Source organism: Capra hircus, chromosome 10 (assembly GCF_001704415.2).
Source record: "Capra hircus breed San Clemente chromosome 10, ASM170441v1, whole genome shotgun sequence".
Lineage (NCBI taxonomy): Eukaryota > Metazoa > Chordata > Mammalia > Artiodactyla > Bovidae > Capra > Capra hircus.
The window spans coordinates 42,868,421-42,889,932 of NC_030817.1; the positions used below are offsets into that span (position 1 = coordinate 42,868,421).

General features: G+C 40.0%; 1 protein-coding gene and 1 non-coding gene across 5 annotated transcripts in view; both read right to left on the bottom strand.

The window, feature by feature from the left end:
- ATP8B4 (ATPase phospholipid transporting 8B4 (putative)) overlaps nt 1–21,512 on the bottom strand; it is a 299,618-nt gene that overhangs the window by 146,874 nt on the left and 131,232 nt on the right. The gene's annotated exons all lie outside the window — the stretch shown is intronic.
- On the bottom strand, nt 13,338–13,410 carry TRNAG-CCC. Its single transcript has one exon. It is a non-coding gene; the product is annotated as a tRNA-Gly (tRNA).

The following is a 21,512-nucleotide window of genomic DNA, read 5'->3' on the forward strand; positions in this document are numbered from 1 at the left end:
ATCATCCACAGGACTATGGCCAAAGGACAGGCTTGGTGGCATTCTAACAGCTAGGATGAACAGCTCAGAAGTGAGAGCATGGTCAAGATGTTACACTGTTTCCTTTGAGGTTCATGTATATAATGGAGTCCCAAGTCTACCTTCACCAAGTTCAAAGCGGTTCATGACAAAAAGCTGTTGTGTCCCGTTGGTCAGGCCCCTCTCAACAAGTTAGGCAGACAGCCCATCTGGAAACACCACCCATGAGTATCCATGATGTTCTTTCTGAAGTTCTCTGAAATGTAAACCAGCTTTGTTTCCTGAGTTAGAAACCTTCATCACACCCCCTTCCCAGCAATTTCTTCTAGGAGAGAAGGCTGTGACAAGAAGGGCAGGTTTCCCAACAAGTTAAGGTGGGCAGGTTAATTTCATTGTTAAGTTTTTGAAAAACAACCTAATATACTTGTTTTATAGGCTGGAAAACAGTTTTAAATATTTATACAACTGTGAAATATGCCTCACACTATCAACCCTGCTGGGTCATTTGGCTTAAACACTCAAAGAATTTCTCTTTAATACAGCTCCAAGTACATGTTGTTCTGGAAAGTTTTCAATTTAAGCATTTTCATCTCTAGCCAGAATTCATTCATTTTTCCAATACCATACTTTTCTGTACTTTATCTAGGTTGATGACAATGAGAGAACCTAGGAAGGCTTTAAATCTCATTTTATTTCTTTTTACAGGTATGAATATATTATGTGTTGGTCTGTTTCTCCTGGGGTATCTACTTTCAGGCATTAGTGACATTTCTCAGGGAACAGTATCTCAGAAAAAATAAAACCAAGACAGAGACCGTGTCTTTATTTACGGAAACTGCACTGCTACTGAATTTCCCTGAAGTCTCTACTGAAAGTTCCTCTGCATCAAGAAGATGCCGAGAAGACACTAAGTCTCATTTGCAAGCTCTTATTCCTCCTACCTGCATACTCTAAGCTCTAGGAAGGACCACATCCTACCTCATTAACCCAAATGGAAAAGTCAACCCAAGTTAAAAGGAAACTCTATAGGATCCCTTACACATTTCAAAATATACACTTGAGAGTTAAGTAACAACACAGGTAAGTAACAACAGCCACTATTTGGGGGGAATAAATCAAAACCTGAGTTTTCTTACTTAATTCTAACTTGCTTTTCTCTACTGTTATAATATTTCCCCCCATAAAACCAAAGCAGTTGGAAAAGATGCTTTGAAAAGTCTGGTGGTATCCATGGGAATTACTTGAATTAACTGCTACACTTGGAACAATAGTGGAATAAAGTCTCTTTAAGAAGACAATCTGCAGAGGTGGTCCTACGATGGAGGAGGAATAGGATGGGGAGATCACTTTCTCCCCCACCAATTCATCAAAAGAACATTAGAACGCTGAGTAAATTCCACAAAACAACTTCTGAATGCCGACAGAGGACATCAGGCACCCAGAAAAGCAGCCATTGTCTTCGAAATGAGGTAGGAAAAAATATAAAAGACAAAAAAAGAGACAAAAGAGGTAGGGACGGACATCCATCCCGGGAAGGGAGTCTTAAAGAAGAGAGAAGTTTCCAAACACCAGAAAACACTCTCACTGCCGACTCTGTGGCAAGCCTTGGAACCACAGAGGGCAACATAATCGGGAGGAAAATAAATAAATAATTAAAACCCACAGATTATATGCCCAGTGATAACTCCCCCAGCGAAGAAGCAGCGCAGATGCCTGCATCCTCCACTAGCAAGCGCGGGCTGAGCAGAGAGGCGCCGGCTGCATTGCTTAGAGTAAGGACTGGGCCTGAATGCCCCAAGGGCAATCTGAGGGAACTAACTTGGGATAGCAAACCAGACTGTGGGATAGCTACCACGCGAAAAGCCCTAACCTAAGACAGGAATGGGAAGTCAAGTGGGCCTTAGAAAGCATCACTACGAACAAAGCTAGTGGAGGTGATGGAATTTCAGTTGAGCTATTTCAAATCCTGAAAGATGATGCTATGAAAGTGCTGCACTCAATATGCCAGCAAATTTGGAAAACTCAGCAGTGGCCACAGGACTGGAAAAGGTAAGTTTTCATTCCAATCCCTAAGAAAGGCAATGCCAAAGAATGTTCAAACCAACACATGATTGTACTCATCTTACATGCTAGTAAAGTAATGCTCAAAATTCTCCAAGCCAGGCTCCAACAGTACGTAAACCGTGAACTTCCAGATATTCAAGCTGGTTTTAGAAAAGGCAGAGGAACCAGAGATCAAATTGCCAACATCCGCTGGATCATCGAAAAGGCAAGAGAGTTCCAGAAAAACATCTATTCTGCTTTATTGACTATGCCAAAACCTTTGACTGTGTGGATCACAATAAACTGTGGAAAATTCTGAAAGAGATGGGACTACCAGACCACCTAACCTGCCTCTTGAGAAACCTGTATGCAGGTCAGGAAGCAACAGTTAGAACTGAACATGGAACAACAGACTGGTTCCAAATAGGAAAAGGAGTACACCAAGGCTGTATATTGTCACCTTGCTTATTTAGCTTATATGCAGAGTACATCATGAGAAATGCCGGGTTGGAAGAAGCAAAAGCTGGAATCAAGATCGCCTGGAGAAATATCAATAACCTCAGATATGCAGATCACCCTTATGGCAGAAAGTGAAGAGGAACTAAAAAGCCTCTTGATGAAAGTGAAAGAGGAGAGTAAAAAAGTTGGCTTAAAGCTCAACATTCAGAAAACGAAGATCATGGCATCTGATCCCATCACTCCATGGGAAATAGATGGGGAAACAGTGGAAACAGTGGCTGACTTCATTTTTGGGGGCTCCAAAACCACTGCAGATGGTGACTGCAGCCATGAAATTAAAAGACACTTACTCCTTGGAAGAAAAGTTATGACCAATCTAGATAGCATATTCAAAAGCAGAGACATTTAGTTGGACCTTTGCCAACTAAGGTCCGTCTAGTCAAGGCTATGGTTTTTCCAGTAGTCCTGTATGGATGTGAGTTGGACTGTGAAGAAAGCTGAGTGCTGAAGAACTGATGCTTTTGAACTGTGGTATAGGAGAAGACCCTTGAGAGTCCCTTAGACTACAAGGAGATCCAACCAGTCCATTCTGAAGGAGATCAACCCTGGGATTTCTTTGGAAGGAATGATACTAAAGCTGAAACTCCAGTACTTTGGCCACCTCATGAGAAGAGTTGACTCATTGGAAAAGACTCTGATGCTGGAAGGGATTGGGGGCAGGAAGAGAAGGGGACGACAGAGGATAAGATGGCTGGATGGCATCATCAACTTGATGGACGTGAGTTTGAGTGAACTCTGGGAGTTGGTGATGGACAGGGAGGCCTGGCGTGCTGCGATTCCTGGGTCGCAAAGAGTCGGACATGACTGAGCAACTGAACTGAACTGAAGACACCATCAGGCCTGCTCACAGAACGAAGGACTGAGCAGAGAAAGCCGGCTGCAGACCATGCCCCTCCGCTGACTGGCAGCCAGAGCCAGAAGGTGGCAATTGCAGCCCCAGAGAGGCATTATCTACCAAACTGCAAGTAAGCTTCATTGCTAACTAAGACTTCTTGGGATTCTGGACGGTCAACATCCGCCTGAGAAGGTGCGCCAGTTGTACACCCAGAAAACTGGGGCGGCAGGGACGGGGGAGGTGATAAGTTGCAGCAACCATACTCGCCAAACACCTGGTCATCTGAGATGCTCGGACCTGGGAAGAGCACAAAATGCAGGCCCAACCGAATCTGTGCCTCTGAGGACTACCCAAGTACCTGAACCTCAGTGGCTTAGACCTGGGAAGTGCATACACGCAGGGCTGGCCTCAGACAGTTCCCGGCAGAGCAACCTGGAATCTAAGCGGTGTAGACAGGGGAAGTACACAGGCAGTGAGCGGGGGCTAACCTAGTGTGGCCAAGACACTGCAAACACACGCCAGTGTTGTTTGCAGGGTCCTTCCCTCCCCACAGCACGACTGAACAAGTGAGCCTAAAAAAGTGTCCACCACTGCCCCCTTGTGCCAGGGCAGAAATTAGACACTGAAGAGACCAGTAAACAGAAGAAGCTAAAACAGAGGGAACTGCCTTGGAAGTGACAGGTGCAATAGATTAAAACCCTGTAGTTAGCACCAACTACATAGGAAGGGGCCTATAAATCTTGAGAAATATAAGCCGGATCAAGGAACTATCCAAAAATGAACTAATCCCACATTGCCCACAACAACACCAGAGAAAGTCCTATATATATTTTTACTATTTTTACTATCATTCTTAATTTTTTTTAATTTTTAAGTCCTCTATTACTCCTTTAATTTTCATTTTTATGACCTACGATTACTTTGCAAAAAAAAGAGACCCTATTTTTTAAAGCAAACTTCATATATATATATTTTATAATTTTTGTGACTTTGTTTTTTTTTTCTTTAATATTATATTTTTGAAAATCCAACCTCTACTCTAGATTTTTAATCTTTGCTTTTTGGTATTTGTTATCAACTTTGTACCTTTAAGAACCCAATCTTCAGTACCCATTTTTACTTGGGAGTGAGTTTACTGGCTTGACTGCTCTCTGCCCCTTTGGACTCTCCCTCTTCTCCGCCAGGTCGCCTCTAGCTCTTCCTTCCCCCTTCTCTTCTCTACCCAACTCTGTGAATCTCTTTGTGTATTCTGGATGGTGGAGAACATTTAGGGAACTGATTACTGGCTGGATCTGTCTCTCTCCTTTTCATTTCCCCCTTTTATCCTCCTGGCCACCTCTGTCTCCTTCCTCCCTCTTCTCTTCTCTGTATAACTCTGTGAACATCTCTGAGCGGCCCAGACTGAGGAGCACACATAAGGAAGTGATTACTGGCTAGCTTGCTCTCTCCTCTTTTGATTCTACCTCATCTCATTCGGGTCACCTCTAACTCCCTCCTCCCTCTTCTCTTCTCCATGTAAGTCTGTGAACCTCTCTGAGTGTCCCTCACTATGGAGAAACTTTTCATCTTTAACCTAGATGTTTTATCAATGGTGCTGTATAGAAGGAGAAGTCTTGAGGCTACTGTAAAAATAAGACTGAAAACCAGAAGCAGGAGGCTTAAGTCCAAATCATGAGAACACCAGAGAACTCCTGACTCCAGGGAACATTAATTGACAGGAGCTCATCATACGCCTCCATACCTACACTGAAACCAAGCACCACCCAAGGGCCAACAAGTTCCAGAGCAAGACAGACCATGCAAATTCTCCTCCAACACAGGAACACTGCCCTGAGCTTCAATATACAGGCTTCCCAAAGTCACTCCAAACCCACTGACATCTTATAACTCATTACTGGACACTTCATTGCACTCCAGAGAGAAGAAATCCAGCTCCACCCACCAGAACACCGACACAAGCTTCCCTAACCAGGAAACCTTGATAAGCCACTGATACAACCCCACCCAGAGTGAGGAAACTCCACAATAAAGAGAACCCCACAAACTGCCAGAATACAGAAAGGCCACGCCAAATACAGCAATATAACCAAGATGAAGAAACAGAGGAATACCCAACAGGTAAAGGAACAGGATAAATGCCCACCAAACCAAACAAAAGAGGAAGAGATAGGGAATCTACCTGAGAAAGAATTCCGAATAATGATAGTGAAAATGATCCAAAATCTTGAAAACAAAATGGAATCACAGATAAATATCCTGGAGACAAGCATTGAGAAGATGCAAGAAAGGTTTAAAAAGGACCTAGAAGAAATAAAAAAGAGTCAATATATAATGAATAATGTAATAAATGAGATCAAAAATACTCTGGAGGGAACAAGAGTAGAATAACAGAGGCAGAAGATAGGATTAGTGAGGTAGAAAATAGAATGGTAGAAATAAATGAATCAGAGATGAAAAAAGAAAAACGAATTAAAAGAAATGAAGACAATCTCAGAGACCTCTGGGACAATGTTAAATGCCCAACATTCGAATCATAGGAGTCCCAGAAGAAGAAGTCAAAAAGAAAGACCATGAGAAAATACTTGACGAGATAATAGTTGATCCCCCTAAAATGGGGAAGGCAATAAGCACCCAAGTTCAAGAAACACAGAGAGTCCCAAACAGGATAAACCCAAGGCGAAACACTCCAAGACACATATTAATCAAATTAACAAAGATCAAACACAAAGAACAAATATTAAAAGCAGCAAGGGAAAAACAACAAATAACACACAAGGGGATTCCCATAAGGATAACAGCTGATCTTTCAATAGAAATTCTTCAGGCTAGGAGGGAATGGCAGGGCATACTTAAAGTGATGAAAGAAAATAACCTACGGCCCAGATTACTGTACCCAGCAAGGATCTCATTCAAATATGAAGGAGAAATCAAAAGCTTTACAGACAAGCAAAAGCTGAGAGAATTCAGCACCACCAAACCAGCTCTCCAACAAATGATAAAGGATCTTATCTAGACAGGAAACACAAAAATGGTGTATAAACCCGAACCCAAAACAATAAAGTAAATGACAACAGGATCATATTTATCAATAATTATCTTAAATCTAAATGGGTTGAATTCCCTAACCAAAAGACAAAGACTGGCTGAATGGATATAAAAACAAGACCTTTATATGTGTTGTCTACAAGAGACCCACCTCAAAACAAGGGACACATACAGACTGAAAGTGAAGGGCTGGAAAAAGATATTCCATGCAAATAGAGACCAAAAGAAAGCAGGAGTAGCAATACTCATATCAGATAAAATAGACTTTAAAACAAAGGCTGTGAAAAAAAGACAAAGAAGGCCACTACATAATGATCAAAGGATCAATCCAAGAAGATATAACAATTATAAATATATATGCACTCAACATAGGAGCACCACAATATGTAAGACAAATGCTAACAAGTATGAAAGGGGAAATTAACAATAACACAGTAATAGTGGGAGACTTTAATACCCCACTCACACCTATTGATAGATCAACTAAACAGAAAATTAACAAGGAAACACAAACATTAAATGATGCAACAGACCAGTTAGACCTAATTGATATTTATAGGACATTTCACCCCAAAACAATGAATTCACCTTTTTCTCAAGAGCACACGGAACCTTCTCCAGGATAGATCACATCCTGGGCCATAAATCTAGCCTTGGTAAACTCAAAAAAATTTAAATCATTCCAAGCATCTTTTCTGACCACAATGCAGTAAGATTAGATCTCAATTACAGGAGAAAAACAATTAAAAATTCCAACATATGGAGGCTGAACAACATGCTGCTGAATAACCAACAAATCACAGAAGAAATCAAAAAAGAAATACAAATATGCATAGAAACAAATGAAAATAAAAACACAAAAACCCAAAACCTATGGGACACTGTAAAAGCAGTGCTAAAGGGAAGGTTTATATCAAGGCAGGCATACCTCAAGAAACAATAAAAAAGTCAAATAAATAACCTAACTCTACAGCTAAAGCAACTAGAAAAGGAAGAAGTGAAGAACCCCAGGATTAGTAGAAGGAAAGAAATCTTAAAAATTAGGGCAGAAATAAATGCAAAACAAACAAAAGAGACCATAGCAAAAATCAACAAAGCCAAAAGCTGTTTCTTTGAGAGGATAAATAAAATTGACAAACCATTAGCCAGACTCATCAAGAAACAAAGGGAGAAAAATCAAATCAATAAAATTAGAAAATGGAGAGATCACAACAGACAACACAGAAATACAAAGGATCATAAGAGACTACTATCAGCAATTATATGCCAATAAAGTGGACAACATGGAAAAAATGGACAAGTTCTTAGAAAAGTACAACTTTCCAAAACTGAACCAGGAAGAGATAGGAAATCTTAACAGACCCATCACAAGCACGGAAATTGAAACTGTAATCAGAAATCTTCCAGCAAACAAAAGCCCAGGTCCAGACAGCTTCACAGCTGAATTCTACCAAAATTTACAGAAGAGCTAACACCTATCCTACTCAAACTCTTCCAGAAAATTGCAGAGGAAGGTAAACTTCCAAACTCATTCTATGAGGCCACCATCACCCTAAAACCAAAACCTGACAAAGACGCCACAAAAAAAGAAAACTACAGGCCAATATCACTGATGAACATAAATGCAAAAATCCTTAACAAAATTCTAACAACCAGAATCTAACAACACATTAAAAAGATCATACATCATGACCAAGTGGGCTTTATCCCAGGGATGCAAGGATTCCTCAATATCCACAAATCAATCAATGTAATACACCATATTAACAAATTGAAAAACAAAAGCAATATGATTATCTCAATAGATGCAGAGAAAGCCTTTGACAAAATTCAACATCCATTTATGATAAAAACTCTCCAGAAAGCAGGAATAGAAGGAACATAGCTCAACATAATAAAAGCTATATATGACAAACCCACAGCAAACATTATCCTCAATGGTGAAAAATTGAAAGCATTTCCCCTAAAGTCAGGAACAAGACAAGGGTGCCCACTTTCACCATTACTATTCAACATAGTTCTGGAAGTTTTGGCCACAGCAATCAGAGCAGAAAAAGAAATAAAATGAATACAAATTGGAAAAGAAGTAAAACTCTCACTGTTTGCAGATGACATGATCCTCTACATAGAAAACCCTAAAGACTCCACCAGAAAATTACTAGAGCTAATCAATGAATATAGTAAAGTTGCAGGATATAAAATTAACACAGAAAAATCCCTTGCATTCCTATACACTAATAATGAGAAAACAGAAAGAGAAATTAAGGAAACATTCCATTCATCATTGCAATGAAAAGAATAAAATATTTAGGAATATATCACCTAATGAAACAAAAGACCTATGTATAGAAAACTATAAAACACTGGTGAAAGAAATCGAAGAGGACACTAATAGATGGAGAAATATACCATGTTCATGGATCAGAAGAATTAATATTGTGAAAATGAGTATACTACCCAAAGCAATCTATAGATTCAATGCAATCCCTATCAAGCTACCAACAGTATTTTTCACAGAGCTAGAACAAATAATTTCACAATTTGTATGGAAATACAAAAAACCTCAAATAGCCAAAGCAATCTTGAGAAAGAAGAATGGAACTGGAGGAATCAACCTGCCTGACTTCAGGCTCTACTACAAAGCCACAGTCATCAAGACAGTATGGTACTGGCACAAAGACAGAAATATAGATCAATGGAACAAAATAGAAAGCCCAGAGATAAATCCACACACCTATGAACACCTTATCTTCGACAAAGGAGGCAAGAATATACAACGGATTAAAGACAATCTCTTTAACAAGTGGTGCTAGGAAAACTGGTCAACCACTTGTAAAAGAATGAAACTAGAACACTTTCTAACACCATATGCAAAAATAAACTCAAAATGGATTAAAGATGTAAACGTAAGACCAGAAACTATAAAACTCCTAGAGGAGAACATAGGCAAAACACTCCCCAACATAAATCACAGCAGGATCCTCTATGACCCACCTCCCAAGAATATTGGAAACAAAAGCAAAAATAAACCAATGGGACCTAATTAAAATTAAAAGCTTCTGCACAACAAAGGAAACTATAAGCAAGGTGAAAAGACAGCCTTCAGAATGGGAGAAAATAATAGCAAATGAAGAAACTGACAAAGAATTAATCTCAAGAATATATAAGCAACTCCTGCAGCTCAATCCCAGAAAAATAAATGACCCAGTCAAAAAATGGGCCAAAGAACTAAACAGACATTTCTCCAAAGAAGACATACAGATGGCTAACAAACACATGAAAAGATGCTCAACATCACTCATTATCAGAGAAATGTAAATCAAGATCACAATGAGGTACCATTTCACGCCAGTCAGAATGGCTGCGATGAGAGGGTGTGGAGAAAAGGGAACCCTCTTACACTGTTGGTGGGAATGCAAACTAGTACAGCCACTATGGAGAACAGTGTGGAGATTCCTTAAAATATTGCAAATAGAACTGCATTATGACCCAGCCATCCCACTGCTGGGCATACACACCAAGGAAACCAGAATTGAAAGAGACGTGTACCTCAATGTTCACCACAGCACTGTTTATTATAGCTAGGACATGGAAGCAACCTAGATGTCCATCAGCAGATGAATGGATAAGAAAGCTGTGGTACATATACACAAGGGAGTATTACTCAGCCATTAAAAAGAATACATTTGAATCAGTTCTAATGAGGTGGATGAAACTGGAGCCTATTATACAGAGTGAAATAAGCCAGAAAGAAAAACACCAATACAGTATACTAACGCATATATCTGGAATTTAGAAAGATGGTAACAATAACCCTGTATGTGAGACAGTAAAAGAGACACATATGTATAGAACAGTCTTTTGGAGTCTGTGGGAGAGGGTGAGGGTGGGATGATTTGGGAGAATGGCATTGAAAATGTATAATATCATATGTGAAACGAATCTCCAGTCCCAGGTTCGATGCATGATACAGGATGCTTGGGGCTGGTGCACTGGGATGACCCAGAGGGATGATATGGGGAGGGAGGTGGGAGTGGGGTTCAGGATGGGGAACACGTGTACACCCATGGCGGATTCATGTTGATGTATGGCAAAACCGATACAATATTATAAAGTAATTAGCCTCCAATTAAAATAAATAAATTTTTTTAAAAAAAGAAAACAATCTGCAAAATCCCAAGACATGCAAAGAATCCCTGATAAGGAAGAATCTGATATGGTCAATATGGATTCTTACTGGGTAAATAAAGCAGAGTGATAAAGCAGAGAAAATCGCTCTCCTCATGCTAGATCCTTGTGCTCATTCTCCTCTGACCCACCCACACCCCTATTTATATTTTACCTCCTACTCTCTAACTTATTAAATATTTCCAAAAATAGTAAAACATTTAGAATCAGTCATCTGACCATTCTCTACAAAGATTTGACCATTAGTCTGCTAATGTCATCCAACAGGTCAAAGAAGCGGAAAATATTAATAATACCTATATGAACTCAGTCTCCCTTAGTTTATCTCACTTTACTTCTTTTCTCTTGCCACCTGTCTGCCCTCTTCCCAGAACATGTACCTTGGAGCGCCTCTTCCCAAAAGGCCCCTTTGTAACTCCAGATACCTCCCAACACCTACTCTTGTCCTTGGTCACCTATCCATCTCCACCTATCCCAATGCAAAGTCCTTCCCTAAGAAGCAGCACTCCAAACACCTGGCTTCCAAAGTCTATGACTAACACATTTGAATCTTAAAAACTTTCTGGGATGTGCATGTACACATTTCACAGGATATAATATAACATCTGTGACCAATGAGCTACAGAGAACACCAGGCAACAATGTCATCTGACACAAAATTTTTCTGAAGTTGAAACAAAATATTGTTTTGAAGGTACACAATCATGGGAGATATTTCCTCAAAACAATTATTATCCAAAACTAATTACCAATATGACACAAAAAACAGCAAGTGGTATTCTTTGAATGTTGACCCTGACCCTAGCACTATGCAGCTACTTCATCAATAACCAACACAACAACACATTTCTCAGATTTGCAGATGGCCTCCTACCAAGAAGAGAGCATAACCCTTACAAAAATGATTATGATAGAAAGTTACAACTTGGGACTTCCTTGGCGATCCAGAGGTTAAGCCTTCATCTTCCAATGCAGGGGATGCAGGTTCGATCCCTGATCAGGGAGGTAAGATCCCACATGTCCCAGGGTAAAAAAAAAAAAAAAAAAACACCTAAAACAGAAGTAATATTGTAATAAATGTAATGAAGACTTAAAAATGGTCCACATCAAACAAATTCCTTAAAAAAAAAAAGTTATGACTTGAAGAGGCTAGCAGAAACTGAACCAAGAAGAGGAAGAAGTAGTACAGAACATTATTTTGCAGAGGAGAAAGTAATGTTCTACAGATGTAATTAGGGTCATGAAAAAAAAAGGTCCTGGAGACATTGGTAAACCATATGTTCTTGGTTAAGCCTCTCATTTGAATATATATCTACAGAACAATCAATATGTATAATATAATCAGAGGAGTTTCTTAATGTTATTTACTATTCTTTCTTACCAGGTAATTATAACCTCACTTAACTAGGACTTCAGAGTACACTGCAATGAGCACTAAGGATCATAACTACAGAAGTACCAAACTTACTAACAAGTATAAACAGATAAAGATCTACAAAGGAATTTAAATTGAATATATTTTAAATTCCACCATATTTTCTTTTCCTACCTACTACCACCACCACTGACCACACGACATCAAAGATATATCAAGGGCTGGAGGGACAGATAGGAAAATTTCCTTTAAAGCTCATCTTCAAAATATTTCTAGACTTTGTCTAAGATTTTGGTTGGTATGGTCATTTCATTTTGTCAGCATCCTGAAACAACAAAACGGACATTCCCTGACTCTCCATGTGTGGTGCAGCTGCTCTCAAGGTTCATGTTTGAAGCAAGTGTGCATCATAGCTCCGTGAAGGGAAAAACAGGATGGCCTTTTGTGCTGTGACAATGACACTTGGCTCCCCAGACTCAGTATTTTTAAACTTTGCTTTTACATTTGTCAAGAAAAACCCTCCCATTTTAATAGAGGATTTGCAATATACAAACACTCTGAAAGCAAGTTAATTCATTGTACGGAATCAAGAAATTCCAAGATTTTTAAATATGCTTCAGTTTTCAGTATCACAGAATTGCTTCAGGTTTTGAAACTGACATAATTCGAAAACAGTTATGGTAATAAGTTAGGCTTTACCTTATAAGCACAAAGCCAATCACCACATAATAAGCCAAACTTCAAGATAAGAACTCATAAATTTTAAATTCCAAAGGTGCCATAGAAGATATGGCATTAAACTGTCACAAAATAGTGACTAGAATTATTTTGAGGAAAGAAGTTTTAAAAATACACCCACTAGAGGGGCCTGGTGGGCTGCAGTCCATGGGGTCACTAAGAGTCGGACACGACTGAGTGACTTCACTTTGACTTTTCACTTCCATGTATTGGAGAAGGAAATGGCAACCCGCTCCAGTATTCTTGCCTAGACAATCCCAGGGATGGGGGAGCCTGGTGGGTTGCCGTCTCTGGGGTCGCACAGAGTCAGACACGACTGAAACGACTTAGCAGCAGCAACAGCTATGTATCTACTCTCAGAACATCAGAGAATCTGACTTCTGAGAAAAGGTGATGAGAGAAAACCACAGTCTCTAATAATTATTGATAAATTGGCCTGCACCTAATTCTTCCTTTTTTAAAAAATGTTTATTTGGCTGTACCAGGTCTTAGTCACAGCATGCAGGGTCTTTGATCTGGCATGTGGGATCTTTAGTTGCATCATGCAAACTTTTTGTTGTGTCATGTGGGATCTAGTTCCCTGACCAGGATTTGAACCTGGGCCTCCTGCACTGGGAGTGCAGAGTCTTAGCCACTTGACCACCAGGGAAGTCCCTGAATCTATTTCTTTCTGATGAGGCATAGCATACTAAGAGTTGTTATGATTTGCTGAGAAACTGCCTGAAGAAATGAGAGTGAGACAGCACCTACCATTCCCCATGTCACTGAACTGTTGACACCAGAGGCTAGAAATCACCTATTTACCTTGAGCAAGATCCCAAGTCCATTGCTGAAGCTTAAGGGACAGAAAGAGGAAATCTTCATTGGTCTCTTCAAGGCCATTGTGGTCATCCTTTCCACAATCTAATGCTCCTGACTGCCCATGAGCAACACAGATTATCCTGAAAAGATTTCCTCAAAAGCTTTGCTGTGGTACTAGATAGAGAAGATAATAAAGAAGGCCAGTGTAATTGACTTCACCTAATTAACCAAACAGTCCACATGAACTTGGTTTCTTCCTTAATCTCAAGCCCATGTCAGCTCTGTAACATACAAAAGCATTCCTCTGCTCATACAGACTTTGTTTTTTTCACTACTGTATCCTTGTGTGTATTAGTTGCTCAGTTGTGTCCAACTCTATGCAAACCCACAGACGGTAGTTTCCCAGGCTCCTCTGTCCATGCAATTCTCCCAGCAAGAATACTGGAGTAGTTTGATATTCCCTTCTCCAGGGGATCTTCCCAACTCAGGGATTAAACCTGAGTCTCCTGCACTGCAGGCAGATTCTTTACCACTGCACCACCAGAACCTAGAATAATGCCTAGTTTATAGTAGGCACTCAGTATTTGTTGAATGAATAAGTAAGTTCAGTTCAGTCGCTCAGTCATGTCCGACTTTTTGCAACCCCATGAACTGCAGCACGCCAGGCCTCCCTGTCCATCACCAACTCCTGGAGTTCACTCAGAGTCATGTCCATCGAGTCAGTGATGCCATCCAGCTATCTCATCCTCGGTTGTCCCCTTCTCCTCCTGCCCCCAATCCCTCCCAGCATCAAATTCTTCTCCAATGTGTCAACTTTTCGCATGAGGTGGCCAAAGTACTGGAGTTTCAGCTTTAGCATCATTCCTTCCAAAGAAATCCCAGGGTTGATCTCCTTTAGAATGGACTGGTTGGATCTCCTTGCAGTCCAAGGGACTCTCAAGAGTCTTCTCCAACACCACAGTTCAAAAGCATCAATTCTTCGGCACTCATCCTTCTTCACAGTCCAACTCTCACATCCATACATGACTACTGGAAAAATCATAGCCTTGACTAGATGGACCTTTGTTGGCAAAGTAATGTCTCTGCTTTTGAATATGCTATCTAGTTGGTCATAACTTTTCTTCCAAGGAGTAAGCGTCTTTTAATTTCATGGCTGCAGTCACCATCTGCAGTGATTTTGGAGCCCAAAAACATAAAGTCTGACACTGTTTCCACTGTTTCCCCATCTATTTCCCATGGAGTGATGGGACCGGATGCCATGATCTTAGTTTTCTGAATGTTGAGCTTTAAGCCAACTTTTTCACTCTCCACTTTCACTTTCATCAAGAGCCTTTTTAGTTCCTCTTCACTTTCTGCCATAAGGGTGGTGTCATCTGCATATCTGAGGTTATTGATATTTCTCCTGGCAGTCTTGATTCCAGCTTGTGTTTCTTCCAGTCCAGCGTTTCTCATGATGTACTCTGCATATAAGCTAAATAAGCAGGGTGACAATATACAGCCTTGACGTACTCCTTTTCCTATTTGGAACCATCTGTTGTTCCATGTCTAGTTCTAACTGTTGCTTCCTGACCTGCATACAGATTTCTCAAGAGGCAGGTTAGGTGGTCTGGTATTCCCATCTCTTTCAGGATTTTCCACAGTTTATTGTGATCCACACAGTCAAAGGTTTTGGCGTAGTCAATAAAGCAGAAATAGATGTTTTTCTGGAACTCTCTTGCTTTTTCGATGATCCAGCAGATGTTGGCAATTTGATCTCTGGTTCCTCTGCTTTTTCTAAAACCAGCTTGAACATCCTGAAGTTCATGGTTCACGTATTGCTAAAGCCTGGCTTGGAGAATTTTGAGCATTACTTTACTAGCATGTGAGATGAGTACAATTGTGCGGTAGTTTGAGCATTCTTTGGCATTGCCTTTCTTAGGGATTGGAATGAAAACTGACCTTTTCCAGTCCTGCGGCCACTGCTGAGTTTTCCAAATTTGCTGGCATATTGAGTGCAGCACTTACACAGCATCATCTTTCAGGATTTGAAATAGCTCAACTGGAATTCCATCACCTCCACTAGCTTTGTTCATAGTGATGCTTTCTAAGGCCCACTTGACTTCACATTCTAGGATGTCTGGCTCTAGATGAGTGATCACACCATCATGATTATCCAGGTCGTGAAGATCCTTTTTGTACAGTTGTTCTGTGTATTCTTGCCACCTCTTCTTAATATCTTCTGCTTCTGTTAGGTCCATACCATTTCTGTCCTTTATTGAGCCCATCTTTGCATGAAATGTTCCCTTGGTATCTCTAATTTTCTTGAAGAGATCTCTAGTCTTTCCCATTCTGTTGTTTTCCTCTATTTCTTTGCACTGATCGCTGAAGAAGGCCTTCTTATCTCTTGCTATTCTTTGGAACTCTGCATTCAGATGCTTATATCTTTCCTTTTCTACTTTGCTTTTCGCTTCTCTTCTTTTCACAGCTATTTGTAAGGCCTCCCCAGACAGCCATTTTGCTTTTTTGCATTTCTCTTCCATGGCGATGGTCTTGATCCCTGTCTCCTGTACAATGTCACGAACCTCAGTCCATAGTTCATCAGGCACTCTATCTATCAGATCTAGGCCCTTAAATCTATTTCTCACTTCCACTGTATAATCATAAGGGATTTGATTTAGGTCATACCTGAATGGTCTAGCAGTTTTCCCTGTTTTCTTCAATTTAAGTCTGAATTTGGCAATAAAGAGCTCATGATCTGAGCCACAGTCAGCTCCTGGTCTTGTTTTTGTTGACTGTATAGAGCTTCTCCATCTTCGGCTGCAGAGAATATAATCAATCTGATTTCGGTGTTGACCATCTGGTGATGTCCATGTGTAGAGTCTTCTCTTGTGTTGTTGGAAGAGGGTGTTTGCTATGACCAGAGCATTTTCTTGGCAAAATTCTATTAATCTTTGCCCTGCTTCATTCCATATTCCAAGGCCAAATTTGCCTGTTACTCCAGGTGTTTCTTGACTTCCTGCTTTTGCATTCCAGTCCCCTATAATGAAAAGTACATCTTTTTTGGGTGTTAGTTCTAAAAGGTCTTGTAGGTCTTCACTGAATCTCTGTTCGTTTCCAAGGCAAACCATTCAATATCACAGTAATTCAAGTCTATGCCCCAACCAGTAACGCTGAAGAATAAGTAAATTCATAACTATAGAATTATTACTTCTAAAAACATTTGCTGATCATAGCATTTCCTTGAATGTCTAATAAGAACTATAGCATCGAACAATTTATTTAATGCTTCCAGGGACTGTGTTGGTTCCTCAATGTACAGGATTGCCAAATAAAAAAAGGTATGTGAGTGCTCAGTCATTCAGTTGCGTCTGACTCTTTGCTACTCCACTGACAGGAGCCCACCAGGCTCCTCTGTCCATGGGATTTCCCACAAGAATAATGGGGTGGGTTGCCATTTTCTTCTCCAGTGGATCTTTCTGAGCCAGGGACCAAATCTGAGCCTCCTGTGTCTCCTGCATTGGCAGGTGGATTCTTTACCACTGAGCCACATCCAGTTAAATTTGAATTTAAGATAAACAACAAATAATGTTTTAGTTAAAGTGTATCCCATGCAACATTTTGGATATAGTTATATTAAAATATTGTCATTGTTTATCTGCATTTCAAATTTAACCAGAGGGCCTATATTTTGCCATATCTAGCAACACTGGATAGTATCTTATCTCTTTTTTAATCCTCCCAGCAGCCCTAAGAGAAAGGTACTATTGCTACTCCCATTTTATTAACTTTAGTCAGAAAAAAAGCTGGAATTCATACAGACTAGGACACTTGCCCTAGTCTGCAACATCTATCAAAAATTCAAATACCCACATACTTTGACATTCTACTTTAAAAAACTAATCATATTAGTGCTCAAAGATGGATATAAAAGGATTTTTTCAATATTTATTGGTAATAGCAATGTATGAGAAACCATAAGTGTCCATCAATAAGAATAAGTTAGAATACCAGGATATATCTATCTTATCATGCCTCATCTTCTCATTGGAATACAGTGCAACCACTAAAAATATATATATAAGATAGATCTATATGTGGTAATGTGAAATACCCTCTAAGTTACATTATTAGGTTGAAAAGGAGCACATGTAGAACACTCATATGCATTGAAAGATTCTAACTGTTTTGAAGCAAAGATTTACATTTGCATTTGTCTGCAGTTATACACGTAAAAGATTCTTGAAAGATATGGGAAACTGTTCAGTCGTTGCCATTAGAGAAAGGAAATTAAAAGGAGAACTGGGATGCAGAGGAAGTGCCATTTCATTGTATACTTTTCCAGGCTGTTTGAATTTTTAGCATTACACATATTGGTATTTTAAAGTACAACTGGGGAGTAAAAATAGAAGAAAACTCCTCCAAGTTTACATGTGAGTGGCAAATCAGAACTGCAAAGTGAATCTGCCTGAATACAAAGCCATGTTCTTAATAAATCTATATTCAGTATTCTTTTTTTACTTTATTTTCTATGATAATTATGTATTACATATTTAGAAAGACAATGGCTCCTAAGGAGCTGAAGAGTTTCAAGCATAGCAATAGTACAGGCCCCCAGTGTTTAAATACAGCTGATTCAAAGCCAGCTTGCAGTCATGGTCCCCTGACACAAATGTCCAGTGGAAAGCAGCAGTCTCTGGCTCTTTTCAATCCCACTGCTGTCAGAGCCACACTAAAGTAAGAAATACAGTTTCTCCCTAATCCTCTAACAGACTGGTGAGCAGGATCTCATTACACTGAGATTGAGCATAAGACGGCCACAGCCTTGTCTAACTCAATGAAACTATGAGCCATGCCATGTAGGGCCACCCAAGACAGACAAGTTATGGTGGAGAATTCTGACAAAATGTGGTCCACTGGAGAAAGGAATGCCAAACCACTTCAGTATTCTTGCCTTCAGAATCAAATTGCCAACATCCATTGGATCATCGAAATAGCATATGAGAGTTCCAGAAAAACATCTATTTCTGCTTCATTGACTACGCAAAAGCCTTCGACTGTGTGGATCACAACAAACTATGGAAAATTCTTAAAGAGATGGGAATATCAGACTACCTGACCTGCCTCTTAAGAAATCTGTATACAGGTCAAGAAGCAACAGTTAGAATTCTACATGGAACAACAGATTGGTTCCAAATTGGGAAAGGAGTACATCAAGGCTGTATATTGTCATCCTGTTTGTTTAACTTATATGCAGAGTAGATCATGAGAAACACTGGGCTGGAAGAATCACAAGCTTGACTCATGATTGCTGGGAGAAATATCAATAACCTCAAATATGCAGATGACACCACCGTTATGGCAGAAAGTGAAGAAGAATTAGAGCCTCTTGATGAAAGTGAAAGAGGAGAGTGAAAAAGTTGGCTTAAAACTCAACATTCAGAAAACTAAGATCATGGCATCTGGTCCCATCCCTTCATGGAAAATAGATGGGAAATAATGGAAACAATGAGAGACTTTATTTTTTTGAGCTCCAAAATCACTGTAGGTGGTGACTGCAGCCATGAAATTAAAAGACACTTGCTCCTTGGAAGAAAAGCTATCACCAACATAGCTTTGACTAAAAAGCAAATGACCAATATGCTGCCTAAAAAGCTGGACAGCACATTAAAAAGCAGAGACATTACTTTACCAACAAAGGTCTGTCTAGTCAAAGCTATGGTTTTTCCAATAGTCATGTACGGATGTGAGAGTTGGACTATAAAGAAAGCTGAGCACCGAAGAATCGATGCCTTTGAACTCTGGGGCTGGAGAAGCCTTTTGAGAGTCCCTCGGACTGCAAGGAGATTCAACCAGTTAATCCTAAAGGAAATCAGTCCTTAATATTCACTGAAAGGACTGATGCTGAAGCTGAAACTCTCAATACTTTGGCCACCTGATGCGAAGAACTGACTCATTGGAAAAGACCCTGATGCTGGGCAGGATTGAAGGTGGGAGAAGAAGGGGATGACAGAGGATGAGATGGATGGATGGCATCACTGGCTAGATGAACATGAGTTTGAGCAAGCTCCAGGAGTTGGTGGTGGACAGGGAAGCCTGGCATGCTGCATTCCATGGGCTTGCAAAGAGCTGGACATGACTGAGTGACTGAACTGAACATAAGACTCATATCTTTAGAATCTATTTATTTTGAAGAATGCAGATGTTTTCCTTCTTGTCCTTACTTCTTTTTAGCACCATGCTGATGCTGAGGCAGAACCACACACGGAGGTCAATGGTATTGCTCCCATTTTGGAGGGAGAAAGGGTAAGAAAAGGGAGAAATGATAAAAGGTAATAATTCTACAGCATGGATAGTTTGGTTTAGAAATTTTATGAGAAAAAATGCAGTATTAGCAATGCCTTGCCTAATTTATACAAAGGTCTTCCCAGATGGTTCAGAGGTAAAGAATCCACCTGCCAAACAGGAGATATGGGTTGAGGCCCTGGGTTGAGAAGATCCCCTGGAGAAGGGAATGGTTACCCACTCCAGTATTCTTGCCTAGGAAATCCCATGGACAGAGGAGCCTGGTGGGCTACAGTTCATTAGTTACAACAAGTCAGATACAACTTAATGACTAAACAACAACAGTTTGGTTCAGTTGCTCAGTAGTGTCCAACTCTTTGCAACCCCATGAATCTCAGCACGCCAACAACAACAACAACTTATACAAATCCTTGTAGAGTCTTTTGAGCACTATTTGGATGCAGAAATACACACACAGTTTGGCCTTACTATTTTGAAAACAGAATGAACAATTTGCTTACTAAGTTTTACCTGAGCAATAAGCCACTGACAGTTATACAGAAAATCTATTATCTTTAATCATTTCTATAAACTGAAACATATCTCCTGAATGAGTCTCCCTAGAGCCCATCTTCTGTAATTTCTTGGTAGAAATCCATTAGTAGATGGCTAATAGATGATGCAACCCCTAGTAAATTAGAAAAAAATTATCTCAAAGGAAGACTATTCCATCTGCTCTGATACACGAATGTTGAAGGAATACTTTCATTTGACCATGAAGCAAACAGAGTTATTTAGGTCCAGGTCACGTTCCTGGACAGCAAAGTCAGGAGGAAAATCTGCGTGCAACAAGTTTATCAGCAAGTTCTCTTGAGAACAACACCTGTGGGATAGGAAGGAAACCACTGGGCAGAGTGGGGAGCTGGACTGCTGCTGCAGCCACGATAAGGGCTCAGCCAACCCCAGGGGAGCTCTGAGCTGGAATGGGCCTCTAGAGTTGGATCCTGGCCTTTATACTTCAGCATATCCAGTCACTGGATGCAGTCTGGTCCCAGACACAAGCAAAGACTTTAATTTAAAGAAAAAAAAAAAAACTGCTCCTTAACCAGGAACAATTCCTAGAGAAAGCTGACAGCTGAGGGCTGTGTGCAGGCAGCACACAGCTTGGGGAAATACTTTCTGCATTCTGGAAGAGAAACTGGGGTGGCAGCAGAGCACATGGGAACTTTATCAGGATTGAAGGCCTATAGTCTGTTTTCCCATCGCCATGTTCTTAATCATTTTTTGAACATAGGGCCAAATTAAGAGAGAAGCAAATATATGTTAAACCAGAAAAAACTAGTTGTTTAATATATCAAGTAATAACGCATGCCATACTGACACAGCAAAAGTCTCTCTAGGGGATGTGATCTGGTTTGCTCTAGTCAGAGAACACAGCATCTCTGGAAACAGCATTCCTGACCCTGCAGCACAAAGCACAGCTGAGGATATCACTGAAAGATGGGGAGTTAATTTACTTACAAGACTTGCAGTCATATTAAATCCTAAACAATTTTAAAGAAAATGTTTAAGTGTTACTTTAAAGTAGGCTTTACTATTTATGACTTTGAGTTCCTCAGAAACAGGATAGCATGTAGGTGAATTTTTCAATCAAAATCCACTGGCATAGGAGGCACTATCATCCTTCAT